At 46.9% G+C, this 15,149-nt stretch overlaps 1 protein-coding gene across 2 annotated transcripts in view; it reads right to left on the bottom strand.

The window, feature by feature from the left end:
• gpr156 (G protein-coupled receptor 156) overlaps positions 1-5,103 on the bottom strand; it is a 20,404-nt gene extending 15,301 nt beyond the window's left edge. The window contains exon 1 of one of the 2 annotated variants that reach the window (XM_031582633.2): positions 4,365-5,103. The gene's annotated coding sequence lies outside the window, so the exon portion shown is untranslated. Of the gene's footprint in view, positions 1-2,809; positions 2,944-4,364 lie in introns of those variants that run through there. The other variant, XM_031582640.1, reaches the window with a different exon arrangement.
• Positions 5,104-15,149: the final 10,046 nt, after the last annotated feature.

Genomic DNA, 15,149 nt, shown 5'->3' with positions numbered 1-15,149 from the left:
GTGTCTGTACGGTATATGAGTCAGTGGTGGGACTGTGTTCTGGTGACAGGGCAGGTGTCTGAGAACCAAGGTCATACCCCACCAATGAGGACACCGGACCCCTGTATTGTTTCCGAGGTGCATATAATAAAAGTCGTGAAATAATTGCCTATAAATAGCTCTACTTTGGGGCTGTAAAGATATTGCCCAATGCAAAGATAACCGACTGTCTCATCTGATCACCGGTGGCGGCGTTGCTTTGCAGTGGGTGGAGTGGATGATCGAGTCATAACTACAAACTCTTTCTCAACACTGTGCTTCTTTGATTATGTCAACAAACCAGCTGAATCCGCCGAAGCGTGAATGGATTTTTACTAGCGGACTGCTTATAATCCAATGCCATTCATCCTCAGACATTGTCTGACGAACAGCTCCTGTACAGTCGCGCTACGAGTGCCCGTCCATCATGATGCCGGCTATTTAGTTTTACTTGAGAGAATTAACTTGCAAGCTAACATTAATTCCAGCCATCCAATTTCAGACTGCTAAACCTTCAACAACGTTTTTTTGCTTATAAATACCTATTGACCCTAATGGTATCAGTTGGTATCGGGGTGTCTGGGAGAAATAGAGAGCGCAGACTGGGTGCATCACAGGAGGGAGAGTGTGTGTGTGTGTGTATATACGTGTGTCCGTGTGTGTCTGTATGTGCTTGTCTGTGTGTGTGTGTGTCTGTATGTGCTTGTCAGTGTGTGTGTGTGTGTGTGTATATACGCGTGTGTCTGTATGTGTTTGTCAGTGTGTGTGTGTGTGTATACGCGTGTGTCTGTATGTGTTTGTCAGTGTGTGTGTATGTATATACGCGTGTGTCTGTATGTGCTTGTCAGTGTGTGTGTGTGTGTATGTATATACGCGTGTGTCTGTATGTGCTTGTCAGTGTGTGTGTGTGTGTGTGTGTGTGTGTGTGAAATGTCTGTGGTGCTACTGAGGCGGGTCATCAGCTGTCAGTCGAGTAGTGCGTAAAGGAAAGGATATGTGTCCACGACACGCTTCAAAGACCAGCTCTCACCTCTGCGGTCACCTCAAGTGACCCCAAGGCAGATGAACAGACAGGTGAGGACAGGTAAGTGAAGGGCCACAAAGAGAAGCAAACTTCTAGCGTCACCGAACAGTGCAGCAATGTGCAATGGAGAGGAGAATATAGAGCAAAACTATAGTCCAATAGCATAACTTTACTAAGAACCTCTACCAGTTAGTCTGGTACAAACGCCCCAAGCCTTATTCATAAACTGATATCCTGTCAGAGTCTGTGTGTGTCTGACAGTTCTAAGTGTTCTGAGGATATGTTTTGGGGATGCATATTTACATTCCATGTAATCATTCCCACCTCAGTCATCTCGGAGAATTCTCAACATTTTTCCCCAACTTAAAACCACATTCCCGGGACGGTAGTTTTGCTCTCCAGAGTTAGCCATACAATTGCAGCTTTGCTGCGTGTTTGCTAACAAAATTACATGACACACAGGACTTTTGAGGAGATCAACTGAAAAGGCTTTTCAAAGACGTTTTTTGGCATCATTTTCCTGGTCCAGAAATGTAAAGTTAACCTTAAGGACCTCTCCAGGATGTATGTTACCGTGGGAACTCAGTATGCTGTAGTACTGATCTCAATGGTCTTTTCCTGGTTAAAGTCCCTGAGTGTCAGTGAGGCAGTTTAGTCAGTTTAGTCCTGAGGCGAAGTGACAGTGTGAGTGTGTGGGAGGCTTTAGTCCTGAGGCGAAGTGACTGTGTGACTGTGTGAGTGTGACAGAGTGCTGGGGGTGAACTAGTCTGATATGAGTAAATGATCTTGATTCGGGGTGTCTTGCTTATGTGAGAGAGAAAAGTGTGACTGTTTACGTCTGACTAATCTTTGATGACTGTGTGGCATTTTGCCTCTTGTTTATCAGAGTGCTTGCACCTGTTAGCATGTGTGTGTGTGTGTGTGTGTGTGACTACACCTCTATGAGTGTGTGCGTGTGCAGTCCAATAAAAAGCCATTTCTCAGACATTCCCACAGACAGGTGACCCAGAGAGACAGTTTATCTCTGCCAAACACACACACATGAGTCAATCACAGTCAGATGACGGGGCATTGTAAAACTATCCTTCCTACACATGATTGACTGGCACAGAGACCCTTAAGCAGTCTAAAGTGGCTAATTAAAGGGGCCTGGCAGACATTTGAGTGTGTCATTAAATTTCAGGGTTATTTTCAGACATTGTGACAAAGGACATTAGTCCAGAAGAGAGGTGTGAGACTCAGTGCTCTTGAAATGTTAGTCGATCTCTGAAGGAGGCATAACCACATAGAAGAGTAATAGTCAATTAGTCATGTCCACCGATTACGCGCTACTTACTGTAAACATCAACGGCTAATCCAACAGCCATCTGATAGACGGGTTCATGTTGAACATTAATCTGATAATAGCCCGACAAGCAAAGGGGTTCATTACTTTTATATACAATAAATAACTGTCGCTTTACTGATAGGATTGAGGCCATGCTTGCGGCCAGTGGCCTGTTCAAACAATGCACTTTGGAAATGCCTACAATTCCTTCCTCGAGTTGTATTGTCATCTTTCCCATTTTAGATCTGTCGTTTACTGCTTCCTGCAGGCATAACCGGCGGAGAGAAGCATTTCCGACCATTTTTCACTCAGAGCTCTCTGGCGTTCACATGGGAGCGTTTCACAGACAGCGTGAGCCCTGCCGCCCGCCGAGAACGGTGTGTGAAGCGTGCTGGGCTGTCACAAATGCTGGCCGTCTTGAAAACAAGATCAATACATACCTAGCAACGCCAGTCATGGCGAGTTAAGGAGAGACCCCTCTCCTTTGTAATTTCACCACTGCCAGCAAGAGCGGGAAAGAGCGATATTCTGTACCTGCGTCCTGCAACTGTTCTGCCATAGCTTTTACGCGCCTTGGGCGATGCCCTCGAAGTTCAAGGGGCTCTGTGAGGCTACGCCACAACTCGGGGGATTTTTACAGTGGTGAAGCACAGATTTTGCACATGGTTTTGTTGGATAATATTTAGCCTATACGTGCTTCTTATGCGTAAAGTGTGTATTTACACATTGTTCCGAAAGGCACGGTGCCATTAATTTATTACATTGTGCAGAGGTATGACTGCTGTAACTTTAGCTAGGCCTTAGGCCTTTGCTCTTATGGTTAGTAATGTAAATGTGTATTAAGTTAAAGATATTAAGTAAAGTCTGTAGGTGTTGTTTCTTACTTTCCATTAAATATTAGAGGATTATCACCACTGTCGAAAGGTCTCCTCCGCTGTCATTGTCCCTTGGATGACAGGGGTGGATAGGGCACCGGTTACAGGAAGAACCTTAACTCGTGACTGCACAGCCCACTCTAGTTTTGCGCCTCTCCACGTCTCTGACTGTGTTTAAAATCTTTTAAGAAATCCACTTCACTGGATTGGACTAAAGAGATTAGCTAAAAATGTAGCGGGTAGACAAGAGCATACTACTGTGCGCTGACCGCAAAGGTCGTGGTCCTTTCAGTCGCACACAATAAGGGCATTGACTTCATTCTTTTATTAATGTAGTCCCCAATTCCAGTCATCATTTTTTTTCTTGGCACAATACAATCTCTCCTTTAAGACCACAAAAGGGTCACAGCCGTTAGACCTCCAAATGAAAACACGGCAATTACAGCAAGTGCACAAAGCTTGGCTAGTGTTTGAGGTTTGGATAATATTGAAACATTCCTCCTCACCCTGTAATCCGTTTAGCAATTTAATCTAAGCTGATCAAGTATAAGAATGCCACTTATTAGTATACCCCCCATCAACTCCCTCGGACTCCGTAGTAACCAATGCAGGGAAAGTTGATCCCTTTGACCAAAGACATGAAAGCTACCATTCAACCCCACACGGCACACGCCATGGGCGGCCACATTGGAGCTGGTGGCGACGGCTTCTTGCTCCTCTCGCTCTGAATACCAGTCAAAGTAATTAATGTTAATTTGAGTACCGCCCAGTAGATTCTGACAGATAATTAATTCAGGCTGTTATGGGTAATAGTGAAATACGAAATGACATGCCACATCAATTTGCGCAAAAAGTCTCCTTAATAACGCATTAGATAGTCTGCACTATTCGATACCACTGTACGCAAGCTATTTTACATTACAGTATCACATTACGTTAGAGGTTTATCACAGTTTGGCTATTTATCTGACAAAAAAAAGTAATATCAAGCCAAATCACCTCGGCCAAGCATGCTGTGCCAACTAAATCCAGTATTTTGGTATGTCATTGAGGTCAGTTGTAGATGGAAAGCGCACAACAAAAAAACTTTAAAACTTCAATGCACAACAAGAGAACATACCTGAGCCGAATGTAAGAGACTTCTGTCAGGCTGGCGCATGGATTATTCCGTTGTCGCTCCACCGCTGGCGCTCCATGGTGGTAGTTTCGGAAAACGAAAGAGAAGGACCCATTTATGCACACGTCTTTCTCATCTCAATGAGTTCTCCGGCAAGTCTGTGAAGTAGCTGAAACCTTAATTTCTTTTTGCGCACACTGAAATACTAAACTACTCTACTGCGTTTCGTTGTGGCAAACAATTCGATATGCGGATACAAGAGTGCGAATCTTGTGCTAAAGTTTAAGCGTCCATAGACAGGAGAATATGCAGTCAGGAGAATGTCAGCGAATTTGAGGGAGTGTGAGAGTGAGAGGCGCTGTAATTAATAGGTAGCAACAGCAGGAGGAAGCCTAGCAGGGGCGGAGGGGGGTCAGACGATGAGCCATAGAACTCATGAATTTAAACAGTCTGGTATCGATGTAGTAGGCCTAACTGTTGATATGTCTCGATTTTTTTTTTTAAATAATTAACTACGCCTAGATGTGCTGTAGTTGGTCCACAAACTGTTCTAAGATCATAGCCTAACTGAGGTTGAAGAGAGATTGAAGGCTCGTAAAAAGGCAGGCTCATAGCCACACATTTTCCCTTCATCAGAATTCAGCGGAAAAGTGAATCGGAATATTAAGAAAACACCTCAAACACAATTACTTTTAGTCGGATGTTTATGCAACAACTTAGAATCCATCATTACCACATGCTTTTTTTCTACGTCATTGCCTTTGCCTAAAGGGAAAATGCTCAATATCCGATTCATGTAGGAACCAGAAAACACACAATAACTAGCGTAATAGGTTTTGTGGTGAATTCATAGGATCGGAACAATAGGCATTGTCAAAACAGGAGGCGAGTTTTACACTACATAGGCGATTTCAACCATGTGTTATGAGAGGATGATGAACTCCGAGTTTGTCCCTTGGGACAGGGTGGCGTATGGGACAAAGAGTAACCCATTGCTCTCTAATATATGACACTGTGGGAGGGCAACACCAAACCTAATAAATAACTCAAAATACCACAGCTGGCCCCGTGGAAAGATACACAGTTATGTTGATAAAAACCTTGCCCGTCCATAACAAATCTACGGGCAGATAGGTTAATGGTGATTATGTGGGGGGGAAACGCACACGCGTGTCAAGACACGGAATAATCTCCCATGCTTACATTGGTTTTCAGAGGTTCAAAGGTGCGCCTAGAAGTCTTTTCATGCGCGACTCGTTAGCGTTCTCTGTCGAACCCCAGGTAACATTCTTCAGCTCTCGTTCCACCAGCCGCAACCGCATAGACGGAGGGTATTATTAAACCTTCACGGGGATTTATGTTATGAGGCGGCACACGGGGTCATTCCTGGCAAGGGAGTGTCATTGCTTCTGTGGTTTGGGATTAGAGAGAGAGACACACACACAGAGAGAGAGAGAGATAATGCAAGTTGAGAAGAGAAATGTGGTGGCATAGGTCTACTAGTGTAAGGAGATAGAAGATTATTGCGCTCTGCTGAGATTCAGGAAAAGGGCAGTTTTCGGCAAATGGCAAGCCGTATATTTTTACATTGCCATAATCCAATATGTGCATTAGTGGTATGATAGGTTATGAGAGGCATCATGTTCAGACTCCCACTGCTTCCCACACGTTTTCCTGTTTCCCTTCCAATCACGGCGGCGATCCATAAAAGGCCTGGAAACAAACTGGTTGCCGCAGGGGAGGTGTAGGTGATTGGTTTGTGAGCTTTTCCGGTTTATTTCAACATGAGCGGTAAAGGACACACTACACACTATTCATAGACGACTCTATTTCATGGATAATGTCTTCCAAGGACAGGTTCAAGGCACCTTTTAGAGTAGTAGAGATGGTGTTGCAATGCCTCAAGAGTGATGACACTGAGCGATTCACAAAGTACTTCAGGAGATCCCCGTCATCCCATTTCCTCGACCAAGGCCTTCTGCTGGTCGATAATATCCATTAACAGCTAACCTCTTCAGCTTGAACTTTCCTTGTGAAGTTTGGCAGTTCATTTGGTGTGATTTTACTTTCACCCAATAGAGGGCGCTGTTTACCACCATTTGGGGAAATGATAGCAGATGGGTCAGTGGGCTAACACTGTTACTGTTCTTGTATTAGGTCTACAGTACGATGAGGTCATACATGTTAGAATCTCTTGCACTCCCAGGGGTATTGTTTCTTTGTATGTGGTGTTACCAGCAACATGCACTGTCAGATGCATATAAAAACAGCATAAAAAAAGCCACCGTCAAGACTTCTCAGGCCCTCTCATTGTAAATGGTGTGTTCCACCCAGTGCGGTTGGTTCATCAAATGTAAACTCTGCAGCGTTTCACCACCACCACACCACACCAAACCACATCTCTCTCTCTCTCTCTCTCTCTCTCTCTCTCTCCACCTCTTTTCCTCTCTAGCTCTCCCCCTCTCTCTTTCTCTCGACAAGACGCTGGTCGGGGCACCACATCAAGGGGAACCCCAAGACGTCTCACCCTGGTCCCTGGCGGCCTGTACCCATCCCGCAGTGTCTGAAGAGGTCTGTGCTGGGGTGACAGATGAGTCATCTGTAGCTCGGTGATGGGCGGCAGTGTCACAGCTGGTGGCTGGGAAAGCCAGTTCATGCCCTACGCATCCGGCCACATTTAAGGGCTCAGTCTGAAGATGCCTACTGCCATTTGTGTGTATTTGTGTGTGTGTGTGTGTGTGTGTGTGTGTGTGTGTGTGTGTGTGTGTGTGTGTGTGTGTGTGTGTGTGTGTGTGTGTGTGTATGTGTGTGTGTGTGTGTGGGCATGCATCTATGTGTTTGTGTGTGTGTGTGTGAGAAAGAGTTTGGCCACATTTAGCCACATTGAAGAACTCAGTCTGAAGATACCTGCTGCCAGGGTGTGTGTGTGTGTGTGTGTGTGCTTGTGTGTGTGTGTGTGTGCTTGTGTGTGTGTGTGTATATGTGTGTGTGCTTGTGTGTGTGCATGTGTGTGTGTGTGTGTGTATGTGTGTGTGTGTGTGTGTGTGTGTGTGTGTGTGTGTGTGTGTGTGTGTGCGTGCGTGCATGTGTGTGTTTTGTCTGCGCCCTCATTTCTGCATCCCTCAGGTTCTTCGTCATGCATCACACCACCACCAAACAGAGAAAAAAGCAGAATACATCGGGGCTTCCCTTCTATAAAATGGCAGAAACCGGTGGCACTTAAAATCACTCTACAATCTGCCTCTTATACTGCCACTTATCACGGCATTCAAGAGTCCTTAGTGCTTCACCGCAGCTATGTCCCTTATCCAACCCTAAATGATTCGGGATTCCACGCACTAAAAGCATTTCTACCAAAGATCATAAACTTTTTTCTTTTACAGCTTCACTTCATTCTGAGGCTGTAATTTTCAAAAAGCGTATTACCAGCATCTCTGAGACCAGCGAGCCACTGCGGCTTACCTGACATCTTTCATTACCATATTTGGATCAGTTGACGCACGCCTATCTGGTCTATTGAGACCCAACAATGGACGCCCGTCTCACTTTACACGCACTGAATGTGGATCGGTGTCTCTGGCCTGGATCAAGTTCAGCTTCAAAGCAGCTGTACTGCACTCCAATTCAGATGGGAAAAGGCTGCTTAAATATTTCAGTAAGGCCACTCGCTGTAAGGTGGCTGCTTTGAAAAGCTCCTAAATGAGACGGAGTCAGAGAGAAGTGGAGACACGTGTCCTAGAGGGGACAGGTCTGCTCACTGTGGTTCTGACTAATTATCTGATGTCTGTGAAAATATTTTTTTTAATTTACATTTTTTGAACCAACAATCTAATCTGTATATATCGATAATGAGATCTTTTTAATCATCTTAAAAAAGATCAACTTTATAGTAATTTATTGGTTAATTTGAATGTACTTTCAGACATTACAGGCTGTGCTTGTTACATTTCATGCCTGGTATCTACAGTATATCTGCAGTAATTAACAGCTGACATCACATCGTATCAAGTTGCTTCACAGAGTCTAAGGCCTGACCTCCCCAGAGCACACAGGTGACGGAGACATGAGAAATGTCCCTCTTAAGGTGAAGACACCTTAAGCAGAAACCCAGAAGGGGGGGCCCATCCGGCCTTCCTGGCAGAGAGAGAGAGAGAGTGGATGTCGTGTCAATGTGTTTGCCTCTCTCTACAAACATTCCACGCTAAAGTGTTTCAACACAAGAACCAGTGTTGTGCAACCAATAACAAAACAGCACAGACAAAGTTTATGAAATTCTTCTTGTTTCAATGTGAGACTTGTGCCACTTAAGTCCTCATTTCCTGTCTGCCTTTGAACTCAAGGCAAACACAAGATCTACGTCGAGTCTCAGGTGGAAGAGCCAGACCCTAATCCACCGTAGCAGAGGAGCGGATATTGATTGTTCTCTCGGCTGTGGCGGCGAATACCACTCCCAAAAGCAGTCACACACACACACACACACACACACACAAACACACACGTGAATACCACTCCCAAAAGCAGTCAATCCCCGTGGCATGCCTCGGTCTATCTGCAAATCCAGCTGTCAGCGCACATAAACCCCGACCAGCGGAGCGCCAAGCCCAGCCTGGATCTATGTAGGGGAACCGACCATGACATTCCTCTCAGCAGAAAGTAAATATCGAGACGGCGGGAGATGTCATAGGTGAGCTGTGAAAACACGACTCGGAGTACGCACGGCTGATGAATGGGGACTGGAGATTAAAGCTGGTGTGTTGTTCACTGAATTGCACTGATGTCCTGGTGAGTGGTGCCAGACTGGAGCTCAGTTAGACCTCGTGACAGGACAGAGAAATGGTGGCTGGTGCCAGCCACGAATTATCACCCAAATAGAACTCAGAATTTAGATTTAGGCCTTCACATAATAGAGGCGTTTTTCTTATTCTCTCTCTTTCTTTCACACACACAGACAGACAGACACACACACACACACAGACAGACAGACACACACACACACAGCAAAAATGCACTTGCCGGTCCTCTCAGTGAGACATGCATGTCACAAAAGGATATGTATTTGGCACTAGCTGCATAGTAAATTAGCACACTTGAGATTAGAGGCCTCACATAATGCAAGGTTTTGTGTCACACACGCACACACCGACACACTGACACACAGCCACACACACGCACACGCACACACACACATACACACACACACACACACACAGACACACACACATACACACACACACACACAAGCACACACACAAGCGCACACACACACGCACACACACACACACACACACACATACACATACACACACACGCGCGCACACATACATTTTAATGGCCATAATCCAGTCCCAATGGAGGCAGCTGCCACAGTGAGTACAGTGTTAAAGAGGATGGCGACGGCAGGGTAAAGCTGGGTGCACAGGGCCATATCAGCTCTTATGCAACCGCAGCGTGGCACCCTGCAGTTCTACTGCCCCCTCTGCCCCCGTGGGTGTCACCCCGGTCAAGCTAAAGAGGAGATTATCTGGGCTCCAATCCCCCAGAGCACAAGGGCTATTCATGCTTCTTGGTGGTCAGACGTACACAGTTACACTCTATATATGACAGGCTTTAATCTGAACACTGATCACTGAAGGACGTACACACCTCATACACACACACACACACACACACACACACACACCTTATACACACACACACGGCTTACTGTAGAAACATGTCTGCACAAGACAGACACGAGCCGTTGGGGTTTAATGTGCACACGGAGAAGTGCAACTTTCACTCTTAGAGTCTTAGTCTCATACTGCATAAGCCCTCAGAACATTTACACACTGACACACCAAACAGAGTCCTCTAGAAAAGCCTGCCGACAGCAAAAGGGAAATATTCATTATAGCATCCCTGTGGAAGCGGAACTTGAGACTTTTAACATCGTTTACACCCTTCACCGCTAAACTCAGTAGACGAGTATCACAGTGATACAATCACAGTGTTAAAATACATTGTCAAAATATAAAATACCAATCAGATAGGATTGCTAAACTGCTCCAGCTTGTTCAACTCTCTCACATGAGACTAAGATCAGCAGCTGGTAATGATCAAACTGCACCCACCTCATACCAACTGCAGGATTACGCTTCCTGCTTCTCTTTGGGTCAGACTCCAGGCGACAGGGTACCAGGTCCTGTGTGCTGATGCCAGGTACCATCATCTGCATTTAATCTGTATTCCGGAACATTCTGCGGATGTCCGCTAAATGTCTGTGGGCTTGTCCGGAGGTTCAGACTGCTGGGATTCTTGAAAGAGGTTGGTTGTCCAGTGTGCGGTCGACTGAGTGCGAATGGAAGGTTTTGTGGTTGGGTTTGTGTGTGTCAGGGCTGTTTTAATTGTGCTTGCTTGTGTTTCACTGAGCAGTCTTTCATGGGTTGATGTGTCTCAAGTTGCAGATCACAGTATCTTCTCATCACTGAAGCACACGCACACACACACATGGTCACACACACATGCTCGCACACACACAGACACACACACACACACACACACAAAGACACCCTACGCACACACACACACACACACACACACACACACACTTGTACACATTTAGGTGTTACCTTACACCCTTAACATCACCTGGCATGTGTTTAGAGATAACACCAGGGCATTCTGATTCCATACACACAGAGCTATAAATCATCCCTGAAAGACTATCAAATTATTCTGCAAGAACTAAAAAACGAACACACACACACACTCACACACACACTCTTGTGGTTGGATCACAGTACTTATCTAAAAAAAAAAGATTATGTGTGCTTTTAGTGTTGTGTGTGTGTATGTGTGTGTTTGGTGGTTTGGATGAGTATATGTATGGGTGGGTGGGGGTTTGTTGCAGAATGCAGAAATGGTGGGGCGATCACATCTGAATAATCAACTCATAACACACTGAGTTCTAATAAAACCTATTAGGTAATTACAAAGGTCTAAGCGGGAGAAGCTCACACTCTCAAGGGAATGCCTTTAAAAGTGCACTGTTTTGACTACCATGTTCAAGGTTCACATTCTGGTTGGAATGGACAAAAGAAACAAGTGAATAGCTGGGTAATGGGTGTTTAAAGCTTGTACCTAAAGCAGTTCAGCCGTTTCAAATGTGGCTAAATAGTAGTGTGAAAATGCTGCCAATAGGTCAGCTGAAACAAACCTGTGACTAATATATATCAAGGAAGAAAATGACACTCTTGGCATGGTTTCCTAACTGGAAAGCCATGTATACACACACATATTTGTAAGAGAGAGAGAGAGAGAGACAGAGAGAGATAGATAGATAGAGAGACAGAGAGAGAGAGTCAGAGAGACAAAGATAGAGAGAGTGAGAGAGAGAGAGATAGAGAGGGAGTAACAGTAGAGATAGAATGACAGAGGTGTGCATCTCCCATTAATGGTCTGAAGAATAAAAAAAACCATCTAAGACATTAATGAACACATTAGAGGCGAAGAGGAGAAAGAGATGTTGGAGGCATTAGCTAGGGACTCCTCCAGGCGGGATGGGAAGATGATCTGGACAGCAGCAGGGGGTTACGGGGAGAGAGCGGCAACACAGCCAATCACAAAGGAGAAGAAGAAGTGGTCAAACAAACTACAAAGTAAACAGCACCTCTACCCCATACACCAATCAGTCTTAAAGGGACTAATCAGGTGTGAAAGAGGGAGTGGAAGAGGAGAGAGAGATAGAAAGAAAGTGTGTGTGTGAGAGAGAGAGGAGAGCCATCTGTGTTGCTATGGCTTGGCAGTGTTTGCTTTGAAATGAAAGGAAGGCCCAGATTGTATACAGACAAAAGAGTTTGGGCATACATGCACACACACGCAGATGCACGCGCACACACACACACACACACACACACACACACACACACACACACACCCCACACACACACACACACACACCCCACACACACACACACACACACACACAAACACACACACACACGCACGCACACCAAAGCTCCAAGGTGAAAAGAATATCTTTAGCATGCAACCCAAGAGAAGACTAATGCGTTCATATGCAAATGTGAGCGGTTTCAGGGCACAAATGAACTCCCCCCTCTTTCCACCACTTTCACAGAAAACAGACACAACCGCAGCCCCACTCCATCATCTTACCAAAGCTTTTCAAGTGCAAGTACCAACACACAGCCTTTTAACAAAATAGACATCAACAGAATCTCTCTCTCCCTACCCCCCCCCGAAGATCTCAAAGGGCAGAACAGAATGTCTCATTTTTGTCCTCTTCTCTGGTGAGATGTGACACGTTTGTTAAGGCCCTGTGCCTGTGTGTACATGGGAACACCCAGACTGATAGTGGTGGGTTATCAGGCAGTCGTCAGTGTCTTTCGCAGGGAGAGACGATGTGGCTGAGATTACCTTATCAGTCCATTATGAGACACTTAGAGACGGCTGAGACGGCTGATTGGTCAGATACCGCAAGACCACTGATGTCATTACCCAGATATGGTGTTCTCTCTCCACAGGGGGGCGTGTTGGCACTGAAGGGGGCACTGACGTGTTGGCACTGACGGGGGCACTGAAGGGGGCACTGACGTGTTGGCACTGAAGGGGGCACTGAAGGGGGCACTGAAGGGGGCACTGACGTGTTGGCACTGACATGTTGGCACTGACGGGGGCACTGAAGGGGGCACTGACGTGTTGGCACTGAAGGGGGCACTAAAGAGGGCACTGAAGGGGGCACTGAAGGGGGCACTGACGTGTTGGCACTGACATGTTGGCACTGACGGGGGCACTGAAGGGGGCACTGACGTGTTGGCACTGACGTGTTGGCACTGAAGGGGGCACTAAAGAGGGCACTGAAGGGGGCACTGAAGGGGGCACTGACGTGTTGGCACTGAAGGGGGCACTGAAGGGGGCACTGACGGGGGCACTGACGTGTTGGCACTGAAGGGGGCACTAAAGGGGGCACTGACGTGTTGGCACTGAAGGGGGCACTGAAGGGGGCACTGAAGGGGGCACTGACGTGTTGGCACTGAAGGGGGCACTGAAGGGGGCACTGAAGGGGGCACTGAAGGGGGCACTGACGTGTTGGCACTGAAGGGGGCACTGAAGGGGGCACTGACGTGTTGGCACTGAAGGGGGCACTGAAGGGGGCACTGAAGGGGGCACTGACGTGTTGGCACTGACGGGGGCACTGAAGGGGGCACTGAAGGGGGCACTAAAGGGGGCACTGACGTGTTGGCACTGAAGGGGGCACTGAAGGGGGCACTGACGGGGGCACTGAAGGGGGCACTGACGTGTTGGCACTGAAGGGGGCACTAAAGAGGGCACTGACGTGTTGGCACTGAAGGGGGCACTGACGTGTTGGCACTGAAGGGGGCACTGAAGGGGGCACTGAAGGGGGCACTGACGTGTTGGCACTGAAGGGGGCACTGACGTGTTGGCACTGAAGGGGGCACTGAAGGGGGCACTGAAGGGGGCACTGAAGGGGGCACTAAAGGGGGCACTGACGTGTTGGCACTGACGGGGGCACTGACGTGTTGGCACTGAAGGGGGCACTGACGTGTTGGCACTGAAGGGGGCACTGACGTGTTGGCACTGAAGGGGGCACTGACGTGTTGGCACTGACGGGGGCACTGACGTGTTGGCACTGACGGGGGCACTGAAGGGGGCACTGACGTGTTGGCACTGAAGGGGGCACTGACGGGGGCACTGACGTGTTGGCACTGAAGGGGGCACTGAAGGGGGCACTGAAGGGGGCACTGAAGGGGGCACTGACGTGTTGGCACTGACATGTTGGCACTGAAGGGGGCACTGACATGTTGGCACTGAAGGGGGCACTGACATGTTGGCACTGAAGGGGGCACTGACATGTTGGCACTGACGGGGGCACTGACGTGTTGGCACTGACGTGTTGGCACTGAAGGGGGCACTGACGTGTTGGCACTGAAGGGGGCACTGAAGGGGGCACTGAAGGGGGCACTAAAGGGGGCACTGACGGGGGCACTGAAGGGGGCACTGAAGGGGGCACTGACGTGTTGGCACTGAAGGGCGCACTGAAGGGGGCACTGACTGACACACAGCCTGGATTCCTCTCCTCTCACACTTCTTTCTCTCTTTTTTTTTCATTTAGCCCAAATGTACAGTGAAGTACACCGAAAAACTCAGCGAGTACTTTTAGTCCCGTTAGGGTGAGGGTGAGAAAATGGGAACCACTTGCAGCATGAGAATAATTTAAAGATGTCTTTGTCTACCATGATCATACATTTGTCCGAGGTGACTCTCTTAAAAGTGATGGTACAGGTGAAGAATTTCTTTTACATTACTTACTTATGAAGGTCTCTTAAACTACAGGTTCAGTGTTCAAATCTATTCCCCACTATACAGTATATAATATATATGTTATCCTAACAATTAACTAATTTATAACAACTAAGAACTACCTTGTTAAATCAACTACAGTTCAATTTAAGCCCCGGTATACACCTATGGATACACAACCAACGACTAGTGCAGATACATCGTCATGTTAGGGTTAATGCTAGGGTTAGGTGGTAACTCTCACTTCTGCTTTTTTTTTTTTAATCTTGTCTAAAAAATTATAATGATCAGTAATTCTGACAAGTACAGTCAGCCGACGTTACAGCTGCATCAGGGAACAATGCTAGCTACAAAAAGATGGCAAACAGGCTATGCTGCGTCATTAGACTGAGGTCAGATGTCAGACTGCCAGACCACCTCTGCCACAGTGTTGTGCCTTCTCGCAGATGACTTGGATGAGACTAGGAA

Source organism: Clupea harengus, chromosome 2 (genome assembly GCF_900700415.2).
Source record: "Clupea harengus chromosome 2, Ch_v2.0.2, whole genome shotgun sequence".
In the NCBI taxonomy this organism is placed as follows: Eukaryota; Metazoa; Chordata; class Actinopteri; order Clupeiformes; family Clupeidae; genus Clupea; species Clupea harengus.
The sequence above is the reverse complement of the archived record's forward strand: the minus strand, read 5'-3'. Positions and strand labels throughout refer to the sequence as shown.